We start from the raw sequence: 9452 nt of genomic DNA, 5'->3' as shown, positions 1-9452 counted from the left end.
CCCTACACTAGTTCTACTAATACTAATGTAAGGATGCAAGATAAAAATGTAAGGATACCCACCGGTTCTTCGGGCTATGATTTATAGGTTGGGGTAGGATTTGCAAGCTTGGATTCCTTGCCATTGCCCTTGTCATGAGATTTCATAAGCCACTTCCTTAAATGCCCAATTTGATGAGAGCTTTGAAGGATTTATTATTATTATTTTTAAATCGAGTTAGGGTTTATGCCCAATTTGGGGATATTAGTATTATGGACATTAACCCATGAAATTGAATTCTTAAGGTTATCGATAATTTTTCAACTGGGACATCCAAAACCACCTTCCTTTTTGTTTGTAGGAGAATTGGCTTTTGCAATGATTGGAGGTGATACTAGAGAGTGTCCTTAGGGAGGTTATTGGGTTTGAACAAGTGAGCTAACACAATTGTTGTTAAATCGGAAGGCTGACCAACCGTCACATTGGCGTTTGGACAGGAGATCCCAAATCTTAGCCAAGAGATGCTCAAACCTTAGTTGGAACTCCTCCACCATTTCCATTCGCTGCAGTATAGTGAGCTCACCAAAGTAATCATAAAATTGGTGTCCTTACCAATGGTGGCTATCTTTGGATAGATTACAAAGATCAAAATAAGATAAGATTAATTAATTTGAGGAAATTCTGACCTCCCAACTACTCAAAAACTAATTATTAAAGAGCAACACTACTGGTTTTTATATTAGAGGCTACAATGTTCAAATTCAAAAAAATATGCTCATAACAACCACGATACGATTTCCCATAAAAGAAAAAAAAAAACATGTTACAGTGTTACAGATAAGATTTCACGTGTTCTTTTATCAATCCAACTGTTATTAAACTAATCAAAGTATGACCTCCCTTGTTGGTCACGGTTATCGTGGGCAGCCAACTTCGTTCTCAACCTCTGATGAGGACAGGGAGAGAGACTCTTTTTCAATAATAATTAAAATAAAATAAAGAGAGAGAGAGATAGAGAGAGAAGGAATTCATTAAAAAAATAAATAAAGAATTAATGAATTATAATTGAGTTACAAATGGCTGTTTGTGAGAGAGTCGTTTAATAGTGGTTCCGCGTGAAGAATTAAAGAATTATAATTGAGTTTTACAAATGACTAATTGCATGTGAACATATGACTGTTTATTTCAATGGTTGTTGAGAAATTGTAAATTTAATAAAACTCAACTGCTCGATAATGCTTCCAAGCATAGACAAAGACATTAATAATAATTGTTATATGAAGATATTTTAGTTTTCAGCTTAAATAAATATATGCAGTGCAGACCACAATGGTTCCAGCTGAACATTTTATTTTATTTATTTTTATTTATAGTGTATACGGTAGGTGGCGATAATTGTTATTATATCGATTAGATAAAGACATTAATAATTGTTTTTTTTTTTTTTTTAATAATATAGACGGCAATGGATCTTAGGGACAAAAACTTAGACAATTAAATTAAGTGGAACAGGACCCTCAAAAAAAAAAAAATTAAGTGGAACAGAATTGACCTTATGATTGTTGGTTTTGCGAATACACGTGTACGATAATAATTGGTACCAAATTTAATACTAGCAATTAGTTGGTAGGCCATTGCACATGTTTTGTTTCAAAGGTTTTGCAAGTATGATGAATAGGAATATCCCGTTAAAGAATATCCCCGTTGAAGACTCCAAGAAGATAATATTTACTGTACTGAGTGTGGCTTGATGATAGAGTCATTGTCCTAGCACTTATAGATGAGTAATTCGAGCGATAGTCCCAACAAGACTTGTATAGACTGTGTGATACGCGTGATATTATTCGTTGCTGTCATGTGGTACAGGATCGATGAGTTCATACCAAAAATTTTTTTTTTTTTTTTTCATTCAAAAATAATTAATAAAAGAAGAAGATAATATTCCAAAGGAAGACATCATGATTTACGTACATATTAAATTACAAAGAGAACCATACACTTTTTTTTTTTTTTTTTTTTTCAGAAACAAGTCATGCACTAAGGGTCCGTTTGGATTGAGCTTACTGTTGCTGAAACTAAAAACTGAAAACTGAAAACTGAAAACTAAAAACACTGTAGCAAAATAATTTTTAAATGTGTGAAAAGTACCGTGGGACCCATTTTTAATATTTTTTAATGCGTGAACAATGCTACTACAGTATGTAAACAGTACTGCTACAGTGCATAAACAGTAATTTTTGTCTCTGTACAGTAAATTTACTATTCATGCATTGAAAAAAAAAAAAAAAGGACAGAAACGCGGAAATGAAAACGTGGACGTTGGTTTCAGCTGAAACCAAACACTCACTAAGTTCTTCTCAAAAAAAAGGTAACGCAGTATATTTAATAGTCTCAATACCGGAGCTAGAAAATGGGCTTGGGGGTAACCTTACAGAAAATTATATTTTTGGTTTTATTTCATTTTATTTTTTATTTTTTGGATTTTATGATATACTAAGGGTGAATTTGTATAAGTTGTTGGAAAAATATGTTTTGAGTTTAAAATGAGTTCTTGTATTAAAAAAAAAAAAAAAAAAACCCTATGAGTAGTTTAAGTAAAGAAATGACAAAGTTTAGCTATAAAACCTTGTAGCCTAAGGCTACAAACTACTCTAATAAACTGACATGTGTAAAAAATGGCATGTGCATGGCACATAATCACTTAACTGAACTTACCCCAACAAAACCTAATTAACCACACCATTGACCACACTCTCTATTAAAAAAATATAAATAAATAAAAACCTACATGTATTCTCTCTCTCTCTCTCTCTCTCTCATTGACATCTTTGTAACCTAGCTCCCCACTAATCACCCAATCCCTCTTCTCCCTCTACCGGTCACCCCCCAAATCTCCTCTGCCTCCACCATTGGTCAACCTCAAACCCTCCTTTGTCTCCATTGTTGGCGCACCCAGTCTCCAACGCTCCATCGGTCAAAACTAAATTTCCTTTTGTTTTATTCATTGATAACTAAATTTACATATTTTTAAATCTTTTTTTTTTCTGAGTGAATTGTGTTTGATTATTAATGTGAGTTTTGGATTTGCTGGTTTTGTTTGGTTATTAATGTACGTGTTTTAGTTTGATTGTTCATTGATAACCATGATTCCTTCAAGAACTAAAGAAGATTTGCTAGCTATTGTTTATAAGTTACCAAATCATTTTTAATTTACTTAGAAAAAAATGAATTTATGTGTATTTCTTCTTCTCTAATATGTAATAGTGCTGCATTTGTTCCATTTAATTTGTGCATTGTAGAAAAGGGTTTTGCTGTCCCTTACTATGGTTTTGGTGTTGTTTTTGTAGATGCTAAATTTATCTGAGTGGTAGAACTTGTATACCTTTTTCTTTAGGATTGAATTTTTCTTTGATTCATCTAAAAAAAATTTGTTGCTATTGTTCATATTGACTGATTCAAAGCAAGGACACAAAGAAATACCATATTTGAGTTTTATATTAGTTCAATGGCTATGCTATTTGTGAGAGTCGTTTAATAGTTGTTCCGCGTGAAGAATTAAAGAAGATTAATTGATTTTTACAAATGACCAATTGCATGTGAACATATGACTGTTGTTTCATTAAAATTTGAGTATAAAATTTTAAATGAGAAATTGCAAATTTAATAAAACTCAACTGCTCGATAAGTCTTATGCGAGGATTTTTTTTTTTTTTTTTTTTTTTTTTTGTTGAGAAACTATATGAGGATATTTTAATTTTCAGATTAAATAAATATTTGCAATGCAGGTCACAATGGTTCCAGCTGTACTGTACATTTTAGTTTTTATTTTATTTTTTTGTGAAAACATCATTTTGTCCCTACATTTTGGTGTCACATTCAATTTGATCCCTATATTTTGGTATCACATTCAATTTGGTCCCTCCATTTTAGTGTCACATTCAATTTGGCTACTACATTTTGGTAACAATTAATTTATTCTTGTTATTTTCAATTTGTAGTCAATTTAGTCTTTACCATTGTTATAAAAAAAATTTTACATCTACCGTTAATTTACTAATAGAAAATGTCTACTTGGCAAACAACTTGGAAAGTTGGCAAAGTTGACGTTGATGTGACTACTAAAATAATAATTAAAATGCCACGTCAACATCTAAATTTTAAAAAAAAAATTCTCAATTTTTTCAAGTTAAAAAATAATGCTTGGGAACCGCAACCAAGAACTCTCGCAATACTTTCTTTGCAAACCTAGAAATTTAACTCATACATTGAAGTTTTCTTCAGTAGAAATTTCATTTGTAAACCCACAAGAACGAAATAAGAAAACCCACTGAAATGGTCATTCAAACAAAAAACCCAAACCATCCATATGCTCAAAGAATACGAGGTGAACCTAAGAGCTCAACATCTCCAACAACATAGATTTCTCACAACTAAAACAAAACCCAACCATTTTATCAACCAAAATGAAACAAATTAGATATAAAAGGAATATGAAATACAAAATGGATTTCAAACCGTAGATGAGAAATACAAGAGGAAAAAATTAGAGCAAATTACAACTTACGTACATGTCGTTTGGCCCAAATTTAAATTACTTATCTATGGTTTGAAATTTGATACTTTACCCACTTGAGCTCTATTTCGTTAATCTTCCGTAAGCCATCTCTGCATTTGTCTTAAAAAAACATATTTTAATTTGAAAATATAACATAAAATAGGTCAAAAAGCTAACGTTGCACTAAAGGGTATTGCCAAGTAAGGTCCTTTTTAAAAAAAAGAAAAAGTAAAATTAAATCCTCAACTTTCATTTTTTATAACATTTTCGGTTGCAAATTTTCGTATAATTTATGGGCAACTTGATGTAGTGTGAAAATTTTTGCTCAAACTCTAACCTTTTGATATGTTTTGTGTCATGTTTTTGTATTACAATGTGTTTTATAACAAAAAATAGAGGTGGGTTACGGAAGCTTAACAGAATAAAACTTAGGTGAGTAAAGTGTCAACTTTTAAATTACAGGTAAATAATTTAAATTTGGGCCAAACAACAAGTGTATAAGTTGTAATTTTCCCCCCAAAAAAAAAAAGGTAGAGAGAGATGAGGAGCAGTGGCCACAGCTGGTGGTGGCGTCATTGTGAGACTATTGTTTGTTATGGGAAGCTAAATTCCTATATAACTTTTAAAAAGTGTCAGTTTAAATAATAAATGTAAATTCCTATATAACTTTTAAAAAGTGTCAGTTTAAATAATAAATGTAAATTCCTATATAACTTTTAAAAAGTGTCAGTTTAAATAATAAATGTTAAATAAAAAAATATGATTTACAAATTTTCCCAAAAATAATGTGGGCCTTTTCTTTACTTTAGCGTTGAAGATAAGGAGCTGATGTATTGAAATTGCAGTAGGTGCGACATAAAAGGAGGCCCAAAACTGAAAACCCAAGCACCCTACGAAAACCCAGTACCCACCGTGGGTGATCGGATCTGCAACTCAACGATAAACATAGTAGCTATGAAAGGCTTGCTGTAATCCTCAATTCCCAACCATCCCCTTAAATTCTTTTCACTAAAAATATTTGTCGAGTTCTAATAGATGAATTGCATAATCTGTATCTACAGACTACAATGGTCAATGAATGCCCAATTAATGCAACTTCTAGACTCTCACACATGGCAAGAAAGGCAAACAAGTGCTGTTGCATTTTAAGACATCACAAGCATAGAAAATACAGATCTTAGCAGATAGAGAATAAATTAACAACTTTAGCTATCTAAAATTTTTTTCTTTTTTAAAAGAAGGAAAATTCTATAAACTAAATAATGATATGCAAATCTGCACAGTTATTACCCTTTGCTTATGATGTAGTCAAAGGACCCTAATTGCCTATGAAGTATTTCGATAAATGTTTGGTGATTAAATATGCATCAAGTGAGTGTCAACTCACCTATATAATGAAGCCATACAAGATTACACACTAAAGGTGTCAGAAGTGATTGTCAGCCAACCAAGTAAATCCAGCAGCGAGAGACTGTTTTCCATGTCTGAACTCCACTTTATCGTCAATGGCAGCTTTCTTTGATGCTGCCAACCGCATTTGTGTATGGAATACCAGAGTTAGCCAAATCCTGCTCAGCCTTTCTCTTCCTCACCATTCTACCAAACAAAATTTTTAGAATTTAGAGAAAAAGAGAGAGAGAGAAATAGAATAAGATGATGTAGATTATGGAACTTGTAATATTTGGAGTATCTTGCATGAATGATTGAAGACTCAAGTCATATCTGATTAACTAACTCTGCAAATGGGTATAACATTATTACAAGATAAGGATTGAGTTGGGAATTAGCGGGAACGTTGGTTTTGCTGGAATTTGAGTTTTTTCAAAGCTATGTTATGCAGGACAAAGCAAAGATTTCAAAGCTTATAAGAATCAAAACGAAGGGAAGGTATTCCTTTAGGTGTGTAAAAGCTATATTGAAGCTAAAAATTGTAAAATTTGAAAGGTGAGGGTTAGAGTATAACTTAAAAACAAAAACACTTGTTATTTTTATTCTTGAGAAGCAATTTGTTTGATAAATTGCAGCTTTGTCCAGGTTTATAGCATGTATATGTATTTGAACCATGGTAAACCCCCTCCCCATCGCCGCCGCCCCCCCCCCCCCCCCCCCAACACACACAAAAATAAAAAAAGAAACTAAAAGGAAATTGTACTTTTGCATGATAAGTATTCAGGTTGCTTATCTTTGTTACAGAATATGTTTTTCTTGTACTCATAAGGGTGCAGTTTAGTGTTTGGATTGGGAGCTTGGGAAGAGCTGTAGACCCAAGCATCCTGGGTTTGATCCCCACTAGGGGTTTCCCTGCATTACTTGATACACGGTTCTGGTGGGTGGAGTTGCGTATCTATGGTTTACTCCTCAAGGGTGGGTCCAAAGGGCCCTACCTTGGTGAGGTTCCACATCATTACAATAAAAAACAAAACAGAGTATATTTTTCTTTATTACAGTCAGTTTTATTGAGAAGAAAAAGAAAACCTTTCCTTTTCAGTTTAGATAATATTTTCAGTTTATGAATAATACTTCTTACTTGAAAAATATCTATTCATGAAATTTGTTTTATATTTATACAGAAGAAATGAGACTTGCTTATTGCTTGTAGTTCTTTCTTAAATTTTGCAAACAAATTCTCTAGCTTGCTCTGTCTCGTTTTATCCCAGGAATTGAACTTATGCAGAAGAACTGGATTAAGAGCTTCTAGGCAGCTTCAGGTTAGGGAGTTAAATGGTAATGTTATTCCGTTCAGTAAAGGAAAGTGTAACTTCAAGTAGGAAATCCAAAAGATAAAGGTATCACAACCTTTGGTATGTTGATTGAAGATAGGCTTTTAATTTGTTAAGCTATTGCTTTTCCAGCTTTTATTCTCATCTATCAACTTGGGATTTTAACTTTAAAATCTTTTTTCCCCCTGAATTTCTTCTTTGGGTAATAAGTGGTACTTTACTATGTTTCACCATTGGCATCTACCGACTCTTTGTTTATAATCAAAAGTGAAAGTTTTTGGAATCTTGAGATACATATGCACATCTAAGTATAGGCCAGTGTCAATCACATGCACATTTACATAAACGGATATGATAATACAATATGCTAGTATCACTTGATGAAGGTTAATGAGTTTTTTTTGTCTTTCAGATCAGTATTTTTTTTTTTTTCTTTTTTTCCCTATAAGCTTTTAAACATTATGCATTAGAAATATGTATTTTGGAACTGGCTTCATCACCTCTTACCCTAGTTGGGAGGTGGTATCTCTTCCTATTGGGGGGTGGGATTAGTAGGGCTCCAACCATGGGAAGTAAGGGACTTGCAAAGAGAAGGCTACCTCATTGTGTAGCCTACTGTCACTTTTTTATTTTTTTATTTTTTAAAAAAGGGCTTCATTATAGGAAACTATTTAGGAACAAGGCATATCAGACTTTTGTGAAGATTTGTAAAGCTACTGTTCTGGATTTGCAGTGTATGTAATAACGTAAACAGTGCAGTTTATTTGGTTTAGCCACGGTATTGAACTCTCAAGTGAAAAAAGTTCTGCTTTGTTTAATATTGTGCCTGCTCGGCTTACATTGATAGCATCAACAAAATCATCATTGTACTTGAAGCTTGCATAAGGGACACCATGGTTCCATTGGAACTCCTCACCTACCAAGATTTTCATAAGTAGGAATTGCATTATGACATGACCTCCATGTGAAGACTTTAATGGGATTTGGAATTTTGGTCTTCCACAGTGCTGACCAAAACTGTTTCCTATTGTTGCCCATGGAAGTCTCCTCTATTGTTGGAAATTTAGCCTCACTAGCCACATGATTGGCACTATTAACTGTGGTGTGAAACTCCAAATTATTTTATCTCGGCTTAGAAGAGGAATAGCCAAAATTGCATCTATGTCTTCTCTTGAGAATAAGTTGCTGATCAGTTCAGTGTTCCAGCATCTTTTTTCCATGTCAGTTAGTTCACTGGGGCATCTTGTAAAGTAGGAGGTTTTGGTTAGCAAATTTGGAATGTGGTAGGGGTATGGAGCCACCTATCTCACCAAATGAATGCACTTCTCCTGTCTCCAATCTGCCATCGACATCCTTTCTCTAACTTATCTATACGTTTTGTTTTAAACTTCTACATAAAAAATGGTTCCCTTTTTTTTTTTTCTTTTTCTTTTTTTGAATTCTTTACATTGCTATGATGTTTAGAAAAAATTCTCTCAAAGTTAAAAAGTTACTCTGATTGAAGTTGCATTGGGTATAATATTGAAAGTGTAACCTTTTATTCACTTATTTTTCAGCATAAACTTATAACTGAAAATGAAATAGAGGTTCCCATTTTTCACATTCATGTTACAATTCATTCCCAAAATGCATGGCTATAGAATATAACATCCACTCCAAATATATACATGCATTATTGCACAATATTACTTAAATACAATTACTATAAGCAAAGAAATAGCCAGAATAAAATGAAAATAGTGTAAATAGTCAACAGTTTGCAACGTGACAAAATGAAGTGCAAGAGCATCAAACAAGAGTTTAATAACCTCAGCTGAAATAGCAAATGCCCAAACAGTAACATAATTAAGTGTCATGGCCCGTTCAAACCACAAGCCTTGTTAACATCGACATGGCTGAGGGCTGTCCTTTTTTCAAATCCCATCTTTGACCCAATTCTCCTATGCCACAAGCTTGCCTCATCAACATCATGAACCTCTTCTTCCACAGCAATTTTGAAATAGATTAAATCATCAAAGGTCTTCAAGCAAAACTGAAATGACAATGCAACCCTCTTGTTTCTCAAATTCACCACCCATGATGAAACCTATTAGAGAAGACTCTTGGAAGGACCACTGCACATTGAAATCACTCTCATCTCAAACCTCCACACAATCTCTCTCAACAAAATTTGTAACAAATATAATATTTATAACTGC

The sequence above is a fragment of the Quercus lobata genome, chromosome 11 (genome assembly GCF_001633185.2).
Source record: "Quercus lobata isolate SW786 chromosome 11, ValleyOak3.0 Primary Assembly, whole genome shotgun sequence".
NCBI lineage: Eukaryota > Viridiplantae > Streptophyta > Magnoliopsida > Fagales > Fagaceae > Quercus > Quercus lobata.
Note: the sequence above shows the minus strand (reverse complement) of the source record.